Source organism: Molossus molossus, unplaced genomic scaffold, assembly GCF_014108415.1.
Source record: "Molossus molossus isolate mMolMol1 unplaced genomic scaffold, mMolMol1.p scaffold_m16_p_13, whole genome shotgun sequence".
Classification (NCBI taxonomy): domain Eukaryota; kingdom Metazoa; phylum Chordata; class Mammalia; order Chiroptera; family Molossidae; genus Molossus; species Molossus molossus.
Window position 1 is genome coordinate 32,344,943 of NW_023425348.1, and position 17,687 is coordinate 32,362,629.

General features: G+C 38.3%; 1 pseudogene; it reads left to right on the top strand.

The window, feature by feature from the left end:
• Positions 1-16,207: 16,207 nt before the first annotated feature.
• LOC118627866 lies at positions 16,208-17,126 on the top strand (annotated as a pseudogene).
• The last annotated feature ends 561 nt before the right edge of the window (positions 17,127-17,687 follow it).

Here is a 17,687-nt window from a genome sequence, read left to right on the forward strand (position 1 = left end):
TAGCAATCTCCTCCTACATTACACCCAGAGCTCTTCACATTTGAGGATGACATTACTATTGATCAGACTCTGCTTTCTTTCTGATTTTGTTCTGGTTTTCACTGGAGCTTGTTTAAAGAAATCCAGTTCTGTTTCTGTACAGCGATGCTTCACTGCAGACTCCAGACACAGTCAGATCATGATTTTGTTGAATCTGATGTCTTAACTCTCTAGAAATCCAAAACACCCAGGAACAAGTATTACCCACCAATTATGATATTTAAAAGGTGCCTCTGGATTCATTTAATTGTTCTATAAACCTTAATCGTGCTCCATCCATTAAATGGCTCTTTATTCTGCTCTAGAAGAGTTCCTATTCTGACCAAATATAATTTCCAAAATGCTTTAAGGAAAGACAACATCTTAGGAATTAGTGAGTAACCTCTAAAGAGGGTGACTTTTCAAGGGGCATTCTTCTTAGAATATTTTCTAGTTCATTAATTAGAATATTAGCCCCATGCTTTGCAATTGTGCCTCACACTACATGGTCTATCTCCTGGAATATAATAGTGATAATATGTCCTTTGGGAAAAAATGCAGTTGTAGAAATGTAAGGGATAAGATAGTTCCCCCACCACCAATTGTGACCTAGAAAGTTCTCCCCCATGCTTTCATAGAGCCTAGAGCATTGCACATATTACATTGTACTATAACTGTGCAATGACCTATCTGTCTCCTCTCCTAGATGTGAGCCCCTAGAGAGCAGGACATGGTTTACCCAAACTCAGCTCTTAGCATGGTGCCTGAAACTGGCAGTGTATTCACAGGAGCCTTATGGAAGAAAAGGAAAAGGAAGGGAGGGAGGGAAGAAGAGAGATAAGGAGGAGAAGGTATTATGATGATCACTAGTGGAAGTGAGATTATTCTACACAATTGCTTCAATTGGCATCTGAAGAACCTCCCTTCAGAGTTTGCATATGGCTCAGCACAGGGATCTCACCTGTATGCTGCACCAAACAGTATAGTCTAAGCACAGGGATCAGATGCTTTCTTGTAAGATGGACAAGCAATATATTCTTACAGATATTGTATGCCAAATGCTACTACCGTATATTCCATTTGGCTGCTGAAAACCACAGTGGGATTCTAACCGTAAGTTTTTTTTGTTTGTTTGTTTTTAATGTAAAATTCTGTCAATTTGTTGTATTTTAGTGTTATTCATTTAATTCTGCCCACTCCCACAACTGATATGTTGAAGCCTTTACTCCCAGGACCTCAAAATTGACCATTTGGAGATAGGGCCTTTAAAGAGCTGATTAAAATAAAATTAGGCTATGAGGGTGGATCCTAATCCAATCTGACTTTTAGTGTCCTTTTAAGAAAAGAAAATTCAGACACACAGACATCAGGGGTTCCCATACGCAGAGGACATGCCAGGTGGACACAGAAAGATTATCTGCACACCAAGGAGAGACGCCTAGGAAGAAACCACACCTGCTGACACCTCCAGCCTCCAAGACTATGAGAGAATAAATTTCTGTTGTTCAAGCCACCTGGTCTGTGTACTTTGTTATGACAGTCCTGGCAAACTTAGAAATAGCACTGATATCTAGTAAACATCAGTAAGACTAATCTTGGTTCTTCCACTAACCAACCAATACTCAATTTTAAAAATTTAATTTTAAAAATTGAATGAATAAATAGTTGTAGAGAATTACAAAGTACAAAGATCTGGAAAAGTGTTACAAGTTAAAATAAAAAAACATACTTGTATACTCCCAGATAAATATGGGAGTATTTGAACATCTGAGTTTTCTCATTGCTGAAACAAGACTATCGGAAGGTTATTTTGTCCCTTAACTTTAAGTCTGTCATTTACTGTTAAGTACATGATTGGTAACCCTGGTTATGATGATGACGACGATGAAAAGTGAGGGATTCAGGCCAGGATTTCACCGGCCATACGAATAAGAAGATTGTATAATCATTACATGGCCCATGTTTGCATTGACATGAAGATTCCCATTAGAAACTAACTTTTTCAGTCTAAGAACATAAAAACTAAGACGCTACCATATGATTGTAGTTTATTACAATAAGCTAAGTTATGTTGCAATAATAACCAACTTCTAAACCTCAGTGGCTTAACAGCTGCTTTATTTCTGTTTTCTTTTCCAGTTCATGTAAGCACTGCTCATATTAGTGGTAGTAATCTACAGCACAGTATCAAAAAAAAAATCCCTTCCAAAAACTAAAGTAAATAACAGGGAAAGAGAATAAAAGCATGAAATCATCTTGCCTTTTCAGATTACTGACCAGATTATGCCCATGAACTATGGACTTGGTCACGCTTCCTTTAGTCCCTAATCCCTAACAAAGAGTATCCTTTCAATAAACTTTTGGGGGAAAAAAATAATTCTCACCAGGGGAGGGCCAAGAAATAAATATAGGAGATATTAGAAAAAACTCTTTTGATGATATTCATCTTTTAAAATTCCAAATATAAGGTATTTGTGTTATAAAGAGGACAAATTAATTAGTTAATTAACTAGTCTTGCAAAGGAAAGAGAGTCTCTTCTGATCACTGACCAAGGATTTCTGAAAAAAATGTTATTAATTACATTTTCCAGATGAAGAGAAACTGAGGTTCAGAAAGGTAAAATCATCAGTTTGAAATCCAAATCTGGTCCTCTCTACTCCTTCCCCATTTCGAACCCCCATCTCTCTTTGACTTCTTTCTGTCTCCCTTTTTTAGTTCGCTGCTGGAACGTCAAAGTCCAAGATCAAGAAAGTCCCCCTTGAGCTGCATTCTCAAGAAACAACAGCTCACACTGATGCAGCCCTTTCCCAACCCTTATTGCTTCCCAGGAAATTCCGTCAGAATTTTACTTGTTAATCCTTGTATCAGGCTTTACATTTTAAAGCCTATTTTGAGATAGTGATTGATTTTGATGAAAGAAAGAAGCCTTTATGGTTGGATTATGAGCCTCAGGGAGAGGGAGATGGGCGTGAAAGCTTCCCTGGAATCTTTGAAATCATCCCCCACGGCATCAGCCTACCTTGGGAACAGTGTTGCCCTGATTCTTCCAGTCCAGGCACAGATAATCCGCTATGCAAAGATGGTCAGCCTTGAGTGGGTCCCAGGAGTCAAGAAATTTAATCCAAAACCAAAGGCTTAAAAAATGTAGGGCTTAAGATGCATGCATTCAGACAGTTAATTCAAATATAGTATTTTTAAACAAGAGAAAATCCACAAGCATTCATGTTCTTAACTGTGCAGAGATGAGTCACTTTCTCGTTTGTTGTTTTTTCTGCCCTTAACTCAGACTCCTGGAATTAAAAGATCTGGTGACTGTCCCAGATGTTTCCAGACTAACTGTTGTACTCTCCTTTTGCAGCTTGCTGGATCTGCCTTGTCATAGAAGATGGTTTCTTTTAGTTGGTGCTTAGTAGCATTTCAGCACTGGACTAAAACAAGCATAATCTCAAATTGTTAGAGGTAAATCAGAGCTCAAGACTATGGTCTGCTGAGAAAAAGCTAAGTACCAAAACCTGAGCTACGATCTCATTAACGAAAGACAGGAAAATGCATTGAGTGGCTACTTGCCAGAAAGTTCTGATCCTGCCCTGATTTTTCCCATGACTCTGGCATACCAGTCGCACTGGCGTTAATTTCTTTGTTTGGCTTTGTCTCCTTTCCCACACAGTGTTGCAACTTGCTTACCTAAGCCTCCTCAACCCACTTAAGCAAGCAGAAATGGGAATTTCCATTGAACACATTCCTGATGTTGGTCCTTGAATTGGAAGCAGCTATGTTCAATACTGTACACAAAACACTTTTAACCCCTTTTTATTTTTTAAATGCTCACAGGAGGATATTTTTCCATTTTTATCTTCAGAGGGAGAGGGAGAGGGGAGAGAGAGAAACATCGATGTGTGAGAGACACATCAAGCAGTTGGCTCCCACATGACCCCAACCAGGGCTAGGCACCAAACCGCAACTGAGGTACATGCCCTTGACCAGAATCGAACCCACGATTCTTTGGTCCACAGGCTGACGCTCTAACTACTGAGCCAAACCTACCAGGGCTTAACCCCATTTTCTGTCATTACCTTTCACTCCAGTGTTTTGATGCTCAATCAGAGAGACTGTACATGCCTCTTTTCTGAGAGTTCTAAGTATATCTAAAGAGCTGAATCTGATACATGAAATCATAAACTAAGCTATGACCTGGAAATGGCATTTTTCTGTGGCTTCTCATTAAATAGCTGTCTGGACCTGGGCACTTTAAATTGACCCGCAGCTCAACAAACTCCTATGGAAACCTATGATAAGACACTGAAACAGTAACATGAACACAAAGGAGGAAACAGATCCAGTAACATGAATACAAAGAAGGGAAGAGATCCAGTTTCTCAGTAATATTTTCCACAATCTGATGGAATATATAAGTAAAATAATTCATATCCCTACTGATAAGTTTGGGAAGCAGACACGGCCAGCAGGTGTTAACAGTCATCCTTAGAGAGGAGCATGAGGTGGTCTGGTGCTTCAGTGATGCTGATCATGTCATACCCAGGTTGTGCATTTTTTCTTACGATTTTATAATGTATTTCTGTATTCTATATATACTATTTTAATTTTAAAATGTTAAAAAAAACCTTTAATTAGTTATATATATTTCTGCCTCTAAATCTTCAACATTGTGTCTAATAACCACCCTTGTAATAGCTAACATTTGACCCATTTAAATACCTTTTCAAACAAGGAGGGATAAAAACAAGTAAGCAACAATAAAACAACAACAACCGCTTCCTTAGCTAAGCACTGCATTGTGCTAGCCACTGGTCCAGGCCTCCGAGATGAAAAGGCACAGTGTAGAGGAGAAATTTCTGGGCCATCAGAGGTCTCATACTGAGACTTAGGACTACTGGTACTCTTTCCAGGTATAGACTGCAAACTGGGAAGGTGGGGAGAGAAAGATGAATTTGAAGATTCATAGTTGAAATATGCTCTTAGTTAATTGCTAACCACACCATTTGCTACTATCTTGTACCCATGTGCTTCACATATTTATGTGCACCTGCAGGGGGCCCAGAGGGAGGCCAGGTTCCTAACCCTTTCTAAGGCTCTTCTATTTTCAGGGTGAATCTGCAATTCAAATGTTCATGTCAATATCAAGCTGTATGTGGAATCACTGAGCAACCCTCCAGATCTCCAAGCATCTCTTAGCAGTGAACACAACTTTATATAGGCCAGGTTAGGGAGCAACCACATCAATAAAACTTAGATTCAACTATCCTCTGGAATAAGGTGCGGAAAGTCCAGTGAATCCCTCATTAATCTTCTAAGTAGCCACAGTCGTGCAATGAGTACTAATTTTCCTCAAAAAAATGTAGTGAAAATTAAGATCATAGCTAGGTTTTACTGTTTTTGTTTGTTTTTTTAATTTATTTATTTTTTCTTTATTGATTTTAGAGAGAGAGGAAGGGAGAGGGAGAGAGAGATAGAAACATCGATGAGAGAACATCGATTGGCTGCCTCCTGAATGCCCCCTACTGGGGATTTGGCCCACAACCTGGGCATGTGCCCTGACCAGAAATTGACCTGGCCATCTCTTGGTGCATGGGTCGATGCTCAACCACTGAGCCACACCAGCCAGGCATGTTTGTTTTTTAAAAAGCATGGGCCGTACTTGTATCTCAATAAATTATAAAATTTTTGTCTTGCTGTTACCTTTTTCATTCCATCTCCAGCTCTTCATCCCTCCCCCAGCCATCTCCTGTGCTGCATTTGCTATGTTGCTGTTTGTAAAACTCGACTACCCAGCCTGTAAGGAAGTATATGGCAGAGATTTTATTTTACTCACCTTGTATGCTTACTGCCTAACACACTTTTCAAACACCAGGCAGCCACTCACTAAATATGGGTTCAATAGTGAAGAAGATATAAAGATTAATCAAATTATACAAGACTAGCTGGGCAGGTATAGCTCAGTGGATTGAACATCATCCCATGGACTGAGAGGTCCCAGTTTGATTCCCAGTCGGGGCACATGCCCAGGTTTCGGGCTCAATCTCTCGTTGGGGGCGTACAGGAGACGGCTGATAGATGTTTCTCAAGTCGCTGTTTCTTTTCTCTCTCTCCCTCCCTTGCTCTCTCTCTAAAAATAAATAAAAACATATTTTTAAAAATTATACAAAACTAAATATAAATATGCTATTTAAAACATATGAGAATCCATTTAATCTGTTAGAAAATTCTAGCTCTCTATAAAATATTAGAATTATCTTATATTTTATTTAGTTCTGTATCCTCATTTAAAAAATGACGGCGCATAAGGAAAGAAAGGAAAAGGTTAAAGATTTTTTTTAAACTGCAAAACCAAATTGTCATTATTTGCAGATACCATGTTCTCTGTAGAAAACTTCCAATCTTCTATAAATTATTAGAATTAATAAAAGAGTTTCGTACGTTTTCTAGGCATAAAATCAATATGTGAGTCAATTGCATTTCTATATGCCAACAAAAATGAAATTAGAAAATGCAGTTTTTAAAAATATCATTTACAATAGCAACAACAAAATAAAGCACCAAGCATTAAGTCTAAAAAAAGATGTGTAAGACATTTTTGAGAAAGTTATAAAACTTTGGTGAGAGATATTAAATAAGACCTAAATAATCAGAACAACATAATTTTTCCATGGATAGGAAGATTGAATATCTTAAAGTTCTCATGTCTCTCCAAACTGTTCTAAAGATTCAATAAAAATCCTAATAAGATGTTTTCTGGAACTTTAGTCTAATTCTAAAAAGTATAAAGAAGAGCCCAAGGCTAAGAATAGCTCAAAGAAATGTGCAGGTAAATGTGTTCCACCAGAACCAAGATGTAATATACAGCTTCAACAGTTAGGATTGTGTGTTATCAACACAAGGATGGAAAACACACAAATGGAACATGAAGAGAACCCAGAAACTGATCCACACTTAAATCAAACAGGATGTATGATAGATTTGGCACTGCAGATCAGAAGGGTGACCCATCCATATTAAAAACAGAAAAAGTGCGCCAGGCAAATATGGCTCAGTGGTTGAGTGTCGACCCATGCACCAAGAGGTCACGGGTTCCATTACCAGTCAGGGTACATGCCCAGGTTGTGGGCCAGATCCCCAATGGGGGGCATGCAGGAGGCGGGCAATCAATGTTCTCTGTCATCCATGTTTCTATCTCTCCCTCTCCCTTCCTCTCTCTCTAAACTCAATAAAGAAAAAAAAAAAAATGTGGCATTGAGAAGAGCTCTTTAAAAAAAAAAGAAAGAAAGAAAAAACGTGGGTGTGCATATACCCAGAAAGGTCACATAGTCAACTAAAAGAAAGCCATGCTTAGACTTTTCTCCAGGAGCCATACAAATTTCTCCACTTCATGAGTACTTATTTCCAGTTAATTGCTTGTTCTCATTGCTTGCAGCTTTGGTATTGCCTCACCCAAAACGTTCTCATGGTTTGTTTTTTGTCAGTAATTTATCTTTTTTTTTATGAGTCAGATTCTTCTCACCAGCTATAATCACCTCTTTCCCAGCCTTTCAGCTACTTCCCTTTCGTTTTAAATATTTTCTAAGTTGCCTAAATTTCCACCATCCTTTTAAAAGTTAAGGGGGAGAAACATAGGAGTAGATAGAGGGGGTTTGGATGTGATGTGAATTAATTGGGGGGTGGGGAAGAAGAGTTCCAGACTGGTGAGGAAATTCCAGAGCCTAAAACACTCCAAGCCAGACAGTGTCGAACACACCTGAGGAGAGATCAAAAAGGACACATTTTGCAAAGGAATCAAAGTAAATGGATAAAGAGACTCATTTGGGGTTTCATATCATACGGTTTGGTAATGAGTTTCATGTTCTTTATCTAAGAGAAAGGAATCCATGGACTGGGGGGTGCAGTGCCTCACAGCAGTGGAGCGTTCTTCCTGAGGGATTTGGCAAGAGCTAGTTCAGAGAAGGGTAGCAGAGGCGGTGCAGGAACAGGGTACAATTGCCTGGGAGGTTGGGAATTTCCTGGTAAGGCTAGCAGGTTCTGTTTTGCAGAGTGAGGTGAGCTAGCTAAAGCTGAGCTGGAGGATTGTGAGTGGTGTATGTTAGGTTTCCCAGACATTGAGTCATTTCCTGGAAGTGTATACTGAATCAGGTCTGGATTTGGGGGGGGGGTGCCATTGGGGCAGCCTCCATTTTGTGGATGTTGATATATGCATTTTCCTTATTGGGGATATTTTTCCTAAATATAAGCAATGTAAAAATGAAGCAAAGTCCAGAGTTGGTATATTCATTTAAATATTCATTTATTCAGCTAACATTCAGAAAACATGTTCATTTGTGCCTAACCTCTTACCAGAGAACTGGGCTATAGTAGAGAGAAACAAACCTTTCCACAAGTTCAGGTTCAAGAGACAAAGGAATGTTAAAGGAAATTTCTCAGATGTATTGATTCTGAGCAAAAGTCTAGGTTTATTTTAAACTTGCCTTAAAGGTACTAACTTCAAAGAAAACCAGTTCAAATGATTCTGCAAAGAGTCTTTAAGAAAAAAAAAAATGATAAAACACACTGTCTTGATAAAATTGTTAGTCTGGGAGCTAAAAAAAAAAAAAAAGTATGTTAAACTTTGTTGATCTAGTCCCAAGATTATTTAAAGGTTTTAAGTTTGTAAAATGATCATATGTATGCCCATTTTACAAGCTAAACTATAATTTCACTGCCCATGGTGATAATCAGATATACTACTGATTGGTAAAGAAAAATTGCTCTAGATGTTTTCAAAAAGTAATTATGGCCCTGGCCAGTTTGGCTCAATGGTTAGAGCGTCAGCCTGCGGTCCAGGGTACATACATCATTGCAGTTTGTCCCCGGCCCTGGTTGGGTCGTGCGATTGGCAGCCACTCAATGTGTCCCTTTCACGTCGATGTTTCTCTCTCTCTCTCTCTTCCTCTCTCTCCCTCCTGCTCTGTCTGAACAAAAAATAGAAAAAAAAAAAGTAATTATGTTTTTGCTCAGGTTTAGTACAATTTGTTTCTTTTCCAATCCCTAAAAATTCTCCTAAGAAAAAGAGGCAGAACACATAAACTGAAAATTATAATATATGTTGCCCATCACTAATAAAGATGGTGACAGAGCTTTTTGTGACAAATATGAATTATTAATGAAAGCAATTAATAAAAGAAAAAAATCATAGTATAAAATGTTTAATGTCTACTACATTGAATTAGGAAGACATATGATCACTTCCTACTAGAGGAATTTTAGTGGTTTTCTGTCTTCCACTACACCCTATATGGAATATTCTGTCAACTAACAAAGTCTCTTCATGCTGACTGTCATTCATCAAATGCTTTTCTCATTACCTGACCATCAGTGAAAGGTGCTTGGAGCAGAGAGAACTGGCTTGAAAACTGTCCCGCCATTTAATCAGGTTGAAAGGTTAGAAAAGTTATTTAAACTTTCTGAGCATCAGTTTCCTCATTTCTAAAATGGAAGTAGTTTCCCACCAAATACTATTTTTGTGAAGGTTATATAAATTAAGGTATGTAAAACCACCTGGCACAACATAAGCATCCAATAAAATTGTAATTGATTATATTATCATCATCATTTTTTCCAGCCTTGCATAGATACACTCTGCCCATTGTATCTTATGTTTGGATCTTAGCTCCAAAACTTAGTAGCTATAAGCTCAGGGAAGATCATTTAATGTTTCTCATTTAAATACCTCATCTATAAAACTGGGATAAAGTAAGAATTGTATCAGAGTTGTGATGACAACTAAGGTACCCACTGCCATACAGTGTATTTCTCTTTTTTTTAATTAATTAATCTATTTATTTTTATTACAGATATTTCTCCTTTTCCCCCCACCGATTGTCCCGCCCCCTTCCCCCCGCCCCAGCTTTGTTGTCCATGTCCATCGTTCCTACATACATGCATGTAAGTTCTGTGGTTTATCTCTCCCCCACCACTCCCTCTTCAGGGGATTGTTAGTCTGTACCCCACTTTCACATCTCTGGGACTACTCCGTTGCTCATACTGTTATGTTCATTATATTCCACAAATAAGTGAGATCATATGATACTTGTCTTTCTCTGTTTGGCTTGCTTCGCTTAGGGTAATATTTTCCAGGTCCTTCCATGCCATCTCAAAGGATAAGAGATTTTTCTTTCTTACAGATGCATAGTACTCCATTGTGTATATGTACCACTGCTTTTTTATACTAGAGTCCCCTTTTCTCCACACCCTCACCAACACTTGTTTGATGATTTGTTGATGGTGACCATTCTGACAGGTGTGAGATGAACATGATTCCTGAATAAGCTCTTATCTAAAAGAAAAGGCTAATTTATCTGCTGAGAGTAGGAGCAAGAAGATCTTAAGGAGAAGGGTGAATCTTTAAAATAGGTCATGAAAGGAATGAGAATAATTTCTGATCAGAAGCACACAGAAAGAGTTCAAAGCAACACTGGGAGCCCACTTGAGACATTGTCCAACAAGGTTGCATAATTTCTCCAGTACTGTTCAGTCTCTTGGGAATAGAAAATCAAAGCCCAAGTCAGAGATAATCAGGAAGAGGTATCAGGATAGGATAACTGCTGAAACGAATGATCCCAAGATTACAATGGCTTATTGCCAAAGAAGGGTTTGATATTGAAAGGTAGGCAGTGAATGGTCTGTGGTCCATATAGTCACTCAGGCATCCAGGATCCTTTCACCTTGTCTCAATGTAATCCTGTAAGTTTTATGAATTTTCTCCATTCATCCAGGGGATGCAGGAAAATTGCTAGAATTAGACATGGGAGACTTTCATGGACCAGGCCCGGAATTCATGCTCATCACTTCTACTCAAACTTTACTGACCAGAACTTAGTTATTAGTTTTATCTCATTGCTGTGGAAAAGGGTAAAGAAATAATCTGTCCTGGAAGATGAGGATAATAAAGATACGGGTGATCACTTTCAGTCTCTGACACAAAAGGCAAATGTCAGATACCACAATATTTTTCAGTACAGGGTCAAAATCAGTGACATGGGAATATTTCAAGTTTAGTTTATATAGTAAATGTATTATACACCTCATTTTTTTTATTTCTCCTCCTGAAAGTTGGTGTTTACCCCTACCACCTTAATATCCTTAGTACTTAGTGCCCAGTTTTCTTTTTTACTTTATTCCTGGCATCATTCTCAATTGGAAGTTAGAATTCATGTTTCTCCATCAGCTCTCAGCTTTATGCTGAGAATTCACCATTGTGCTTGAGTTTACTCCTCTCCAGATATCTATTCCAGTTGCCTGTCTTCTGATTTACATGTGTGCTCAGGTAATTGGTTTCTCCTGCTCTTTTTGCCTATTCAAAATCCTATTTATTCTTCAAAGTTCAACTTAATTCAAATGACACTTTCCTATGAACTTTCCCATAACCAAATACCTAGGCCCTTGACATTCTTTTAGATTCTGTGACTTCTATTTACTTACTTTGATCTTGGATTGGGAACTCAAGAACTTTAAGGATCTTTCTTTTTTATCTGTAATGTGGAAGTAATAATTATCTTACAGAATAATGATAAATGTTCAACCAGCATAAAGTACAAAGTATTTAGGGTATAAAAGATACTTAAAAGCCTTGGTCAGTTTGGCTCAGCAGTTGGAGCATTGGCCCACAGATTGAGGAGTTGCTGGTTAGATTCTCAATTGGGGGTTTGTGCTTGGGTTGCAGGTTTGATCCCCAGCCCTGGTTGAGGTCATGCGGGAGGCAACTAGTCAATGTGCCTCTCTCACATCGATGATTCTCTCTCTCTCTGCCTCTCTCCTTCCCTCTATCTAGAAAACAATGAAAGAAGAATATCCTTGGGTGAGGATTATAAAACAAAATAGATACTTAAAAATCCTAATGGTAATTTCAACTCTGCTCAGACCTGCCTTAGCATTTTTATTTTATCAGTCCTTTCACACATTACCACACTTTCCCATGTGTTATTGGTGTCTATGTACTTCTCTCCTCATTGTTGGATTGGGGATTATGAGCAGATGTTCTCTTTTAAGCAAGCAAGCATGTACATGCCTGCATACATGTGTGCATATGTGTATGAATGAATTATTTTTCTTTTTTCTTTTTTGGTGATAATATTTAAGTTTTAGTCTCTTAATTATACAATACAGCATTATCTACCTTAGTCACTATGTTTTACATTTGATCCTCAGACAGTATTTATCTTATAGCTTAAAATTTGTACTTAGAAAAAAACTTATCTTTATTGTTGAAAGTGTTACAGATGTCTCCCCTTTTTTCCCCCATTTATCCCCTTCTCCCTCCTCCTGCCCCCCTCCTGCCTTCCCCACACTATTGACTGTGTTTATTAGTTATGCATATATGCATATAAGATTTTTTTTATCTCTTTCTGCACATCCTCCTTCCCTCTGAGGTTCATCAGTCTAACAAACAATTTTACTTCTTAATTCCTTCACCTTTTTTGCCCATCCCCCCAACCCCTTTTCCATTTGGCAACCAACAAAAAGTTCACTGTATCTATGAGTCTGTTTCTGTTCTGCTTGTTCATTTTGTATATAGATTCAATTGGTGATAGATATGTATTTATTGACATTTTATTGTTCATAATTTTGATTTTCTTTTTCTTCAGGAAGAGCCTTCAACATTTCATATAATACTGGTTTGGTGGTGATTAACTGCTTTAGCTTTTTCTTGTCTGGAAAACTCTTTATATGTCCATCAATTCTAAATGATAGATTTGCAGGATAGAGTAATCTTGTTTGTAGGTCCTTGATTTTCTTCACTTTAATATTTCTTGCCACTACCTTCTGGCTTGAAAAGTTTCTTTGAGAAATTGGCTGACAGTCTTATGGGAGCTCCCTTGTAGATAACTAATTGCTTTTCTCTTGCTTTTGTTGTTGTTGTTAATCTTCACCAGATAATGTTTTCCCATTGATTTTTATATAGAATGGAAGGGAGGAAGGGAGAGAGAGAGAGAGAGAGAGAGAGAGAGAGAGAGAGAGAGAGAGAGAGATGTGAGAGAGACACATCTATTGGTTGCCTTTTGCAGGACCCCAACCAGGCCGGGGATTGAACTTGCAACCCAGGAACATGCCCTTGACCAGGAATTGAACCTGCAACCCTTCAGTCCTCAGGCCAGTGCTCTAACCATTGAGATAACCGGCCAGGGCTCTCTTGCAGTTTTTAAGATTCTTTCTTTGTCTGTAACTGTGAATGAATTCTTAATAGTACTGAGCACATTTGCTTACGGCATAGATCCAATAAATGTGTGCTGAGATTTTCATCAAAAAAGTAGAGGGTGAAAAGATTTAAACTAATGTGGTAAGTACAAGAAACAAAGACTTTTAACATGAAGGAATCCTGTGTATGCAAGCAAAATATATCTCCGTAAATATGAAAGTACTATATGAAATATAACATGTTACACAAATTGAAAGGATTTATATAATATAGAATAATATTAAATTTTTTTGTGTTCAGTTCATAAGTATAGTGTTCAGTTCATAACTCCTCCTTTCATTGCTTTTCTGCCTCAAGGAAGTGAAGCAGAATGATTCCCTTTAGAGATCAATTAAACTTGTTCATCATTTTCCACCAATTATATTTGCCTGATAGAGCCAAGTACGAGCCTGTAACTGTTCCTCTTTTCCTAAAGAGCAGGAAAGCCTCATGGACATCTGGGTTAAGCAAATAAAGAGAGGCTTCAGTATGTGACCAATATGTACATACACTGGAGAGAAACTGGACAAAAGATTCAGAGATTGAAGGTCTACAGCAGATGGAGTGGTCTTTAACAGAATTTTTGTATTTCATATGCACATATTATTTTCCATCACATGCAACTGACAGAAAGAAATATACCAAACTGTTTCATTATATGTAATATTCATCTTTGTATTAGTATTAAGAACTGGTTTCTAAAAATCACTATTCAGGAAGTTGACTAATGGCTTTAAAAATGCTGTTCCTTATGTGTTTCTAAGAAACTAAAAGTGACCAAGTTAGTATGTGGAATTAAGTACTGAGGCTAAAATAAAAAATAAAGAAAACTAAAAATATTCCATGCCCTCATTTTTTTTTTGAAGCCCTGAAGTCATTTTTTAAAAGAGTTCATGCTATGGCTTTAGTTGAAAATATTTCTATCATTGCCATTTTATTCTGTAGAGCATTAAATTGACATGGAATCTAGGTTGCTTCTGATTATATAAAGATTGAAAGAGACAGAGCCTTTTCAGATTTAACAGTTACCTGCCTACTTATGGGACCTCTGTAGTTAAAATGTGAGAGTATCAAAAATATTTATTTTTTTAACTAAATTAAAACAGACTCAGATTACAACGAATAAGATATATAGGGCAAAAATGTGTCTGAAAAGTATTCTCTTTTACATGTGCAAACTTGCATTCCTTCATTAACAATCATGATACATATTAAGCTCTGTAGAGGATAATATGAGTTGCTTTACAAATTATACCTACTGGCTGGATTGGTATCCTCTTCCCCTGGCCCCTTCACCATTCACCAAACACACACATATAAAAGAAATTCTGTAAACAATTATCTTAGGGAAAGATATGACCAGATAAATCTACTACCCACTGTTCTTAATTATTTACCATGATCTAAGGCTCTCTGCTCAGCCTCCTTTTTAGGTAGTCACTCCCATCCATCCATCCATCCATCCATCCATCCATCCATCCATCTATTCATCCATTTATTCAAAGCTATTTAAGAGTGTGCATTGAGCCTGGCCAGTGTAGCTCAGTGACTGAGTGTCAACCCGTGCACCAAGAGGTCACTGGTTCAATTCCCAGTCAGGGCAAATGCCCAGGTTGTGGGCCCAATCTCCAGTGGGAGGCATACAGGAGGCGGCCAGTCGATGTTCTCACTCATCGATGTTTCTGTCTCTCTCACTCTCCCTCTCTCTTCCTCTCTCTCTAAAATCAATAAAGAAAAAAATTTAAAAAAAAAAAAAGAGTATGCATTGACCTGCTGTGAGTTAAGCACTTCCTATAGAATGCAAAACAGATTTGGTTTCTGTCACTACAGAACTTTGGTTGAAGAGAGAGGCAATGATCAAATAATTACCTAAATAATTATATACTAAAATAAGAGCTATGGTAGAAAGAAATCATATGATATGAGAGAATAACAGTAAGATCTAATTTAGTCTGGGGGCTTAAAATCATGTTTAAATGGGCATCTGAAAATGGCTGGGAGTTAGTCAAATGAGAAATGGGGGGGAGTGGGAGAGTATTCCAGGAGGAAATGCTAAAGATGAGGAAGTGTCTAAGCATTGAAATAACTGGAAGAGGACTAGGCACCAAGCATAGTGAGCAGAGGGAGAGATAGAAGGAAGCAGACACAGATCTTGGAGGACTTCACTGGTTTTAGATCCTTTCTTAAAACTAATAAGAAATAGTTATAATATTGATGTTATGATATTATATAACCTTTATACTAGGTAACAAGCTTTGATTCATACAAAAATAATTCACTAAAAGTTATTGAGGAAAAATCCTTAGAAAAAAACAGGAAACTATTAACACAAACTTTTAGTAGGCAATTGCTTCTTAAAAAGAACACAAAAAACACTGAATATACAGAATAACATATCTTGAAAATCCTCTCCTTCACAACTTCTCTTTATCAAAACACATCATTCAGACAGTGAAAATGTAAAAACAATCCACAGCCGGGAAGAAGCTATTACATATATCCCACAGGAATCATATCCAGAATACATGTAAAAACCTACAGATAGGGCCCTGGCCAGTTTTGTTCAGTGGTTAGAGCGTCGGCCTGCGGTCTAGAGAGACCTGGGTTTGGGTCCCGCTAAGACCTCGGTTGCAGTTTGTCCCCGGCCCTGGTTGGTCGTGCGGGTGGCAGCCACTCGATGTGTCCCTTTCACGTCGATGTTTCTCTCTCTCTCTCTCTCTCTCTCTCTCTCTCTCTCTCTCTCTCTCTCTCTCTTCTCTCTCCCTCCCACTCTGTCTGAATAATGAATGGGAAAATGTCCTTGGGTGAAGATAAAAAGAAACAAAAAAAACCTACAAATAGGTCGACTTGAGTGTGCATGGCAGTGAGAGGTGTCCTTGGCAGTCCCACCTTCGGCCAAAGTGGCCAGGCTGCCCCCCCCCCCCCCCGCCCCTTGCCATCTCCACACCTGCAGCCACATTTGCCCTGCTATGGACCCACACACCAACACAGTGAAAGATAAGAAGGCTTCCAACCAAGGCCTGGCCCAGTGGAGGCTCCTGCCCTACAGGAGTGCTCTGGGGCATGCCGCCCAGAGCTGGGGTTTGATCTCACTCTTCCACTGAGTCCTTTGTGGGTTCCTGGCTGCACTGTTCACGTTCACAATGTGAGCTATGCTCAGACTCAGAACAATGACATCCCAAAATACCATGACCAGAATTCTAGTACAGGACTTAATGGTTTTTTTAAAAAAAAAATCAGTGTCAGTGTTGGGATGTTCATTCAGTATGTCTGATCCAGAGCCCTATAAAGGGTACATTGAAGACCTGAAGAAGTTTCTAAAGGCATATGCTTTAGAAGAACAGAGAAATCTCACAATCTGTCCTGATGGAGCACTCTTTGAACAGAAGGGGCCGCTTTATGTTACATATCCGTTTCCTGTTGTTTTACTTCAAACATGCAGTGGGTGGATGATCCTGACTTCGTTATTGCAGTGGGACACTGTTGTATGCTACTCTTGGGAAAATGAACAGAATAATTGGAATAAAGTCTCAAAGAGAACTAAGGATAGCATTCTTTAATATTCCTAAGGGTGAAAACACAACTCTATCAGCTTATACTCCCAAGAAAAATATAGACTTAAAATATTTTCCATTTTATGGAGGAAAAATCTGCTTATAAGGTATCTATAGCTATTTGTTGCTATTCAGCTCAGCTTTGGTGCTAGCAGTACCCCAAAAGTAACAGCTGCATGCAAGATGGGTGGATCACCCAACCTGAAAAACCATGGTGATCATGACAAGTTTTTAGGACAAGCTAGCATTCAAAATCACAACGAATGCATACTATGAGTTAGTCCACAGAGTAAATGTTGTGTTGTCTGTCTTCATTTGTACCAGCTGGACCTGACATTCTAGAATCATGCGACCACCTGAGAGAGAGTTGGGGTGGTACATGACACTTGGGTAACTTTGTAATGTGCTTCCAGGTCATAGTGTTCTGTGTCCTCTGAAGTAACTGCCTATGTCTCTGCTGCCTTTAGATCCATGGTACAGTTGCCAGATGAGGACTGTGAACACCTGCTTCTGAATATATAGAACGGGGGTCTGGTCCTATTTTTATGTGGTTTAATTGCCAAGTGTTTAAAGCTTAATGTGCTGTGCTATGAAAATATTTTATAGATTTAACACTCGTTAACTGTCATATTTTGCTGCCAGCAAAGTTTTAGGGATAAAATGGTACCAGATCAAAATGAAGTAATTTTATTTATAGCTGCAAAGCATGTGGTATGTGGAGAAGTTTTGTATGTGAAGAGGAAAAAGGAAAATAAAAGTGGATTTGAAAGTTAAAAAAAGAAAACCAAATATTTGCAATATAAATATTAACAAAGCAGTATATTCAGAATATACAAAGAACACCTACAGCCCTGGCCAGTTTGGCTCAGTGGTTGGAGTGTTGGCCTGTGGACCA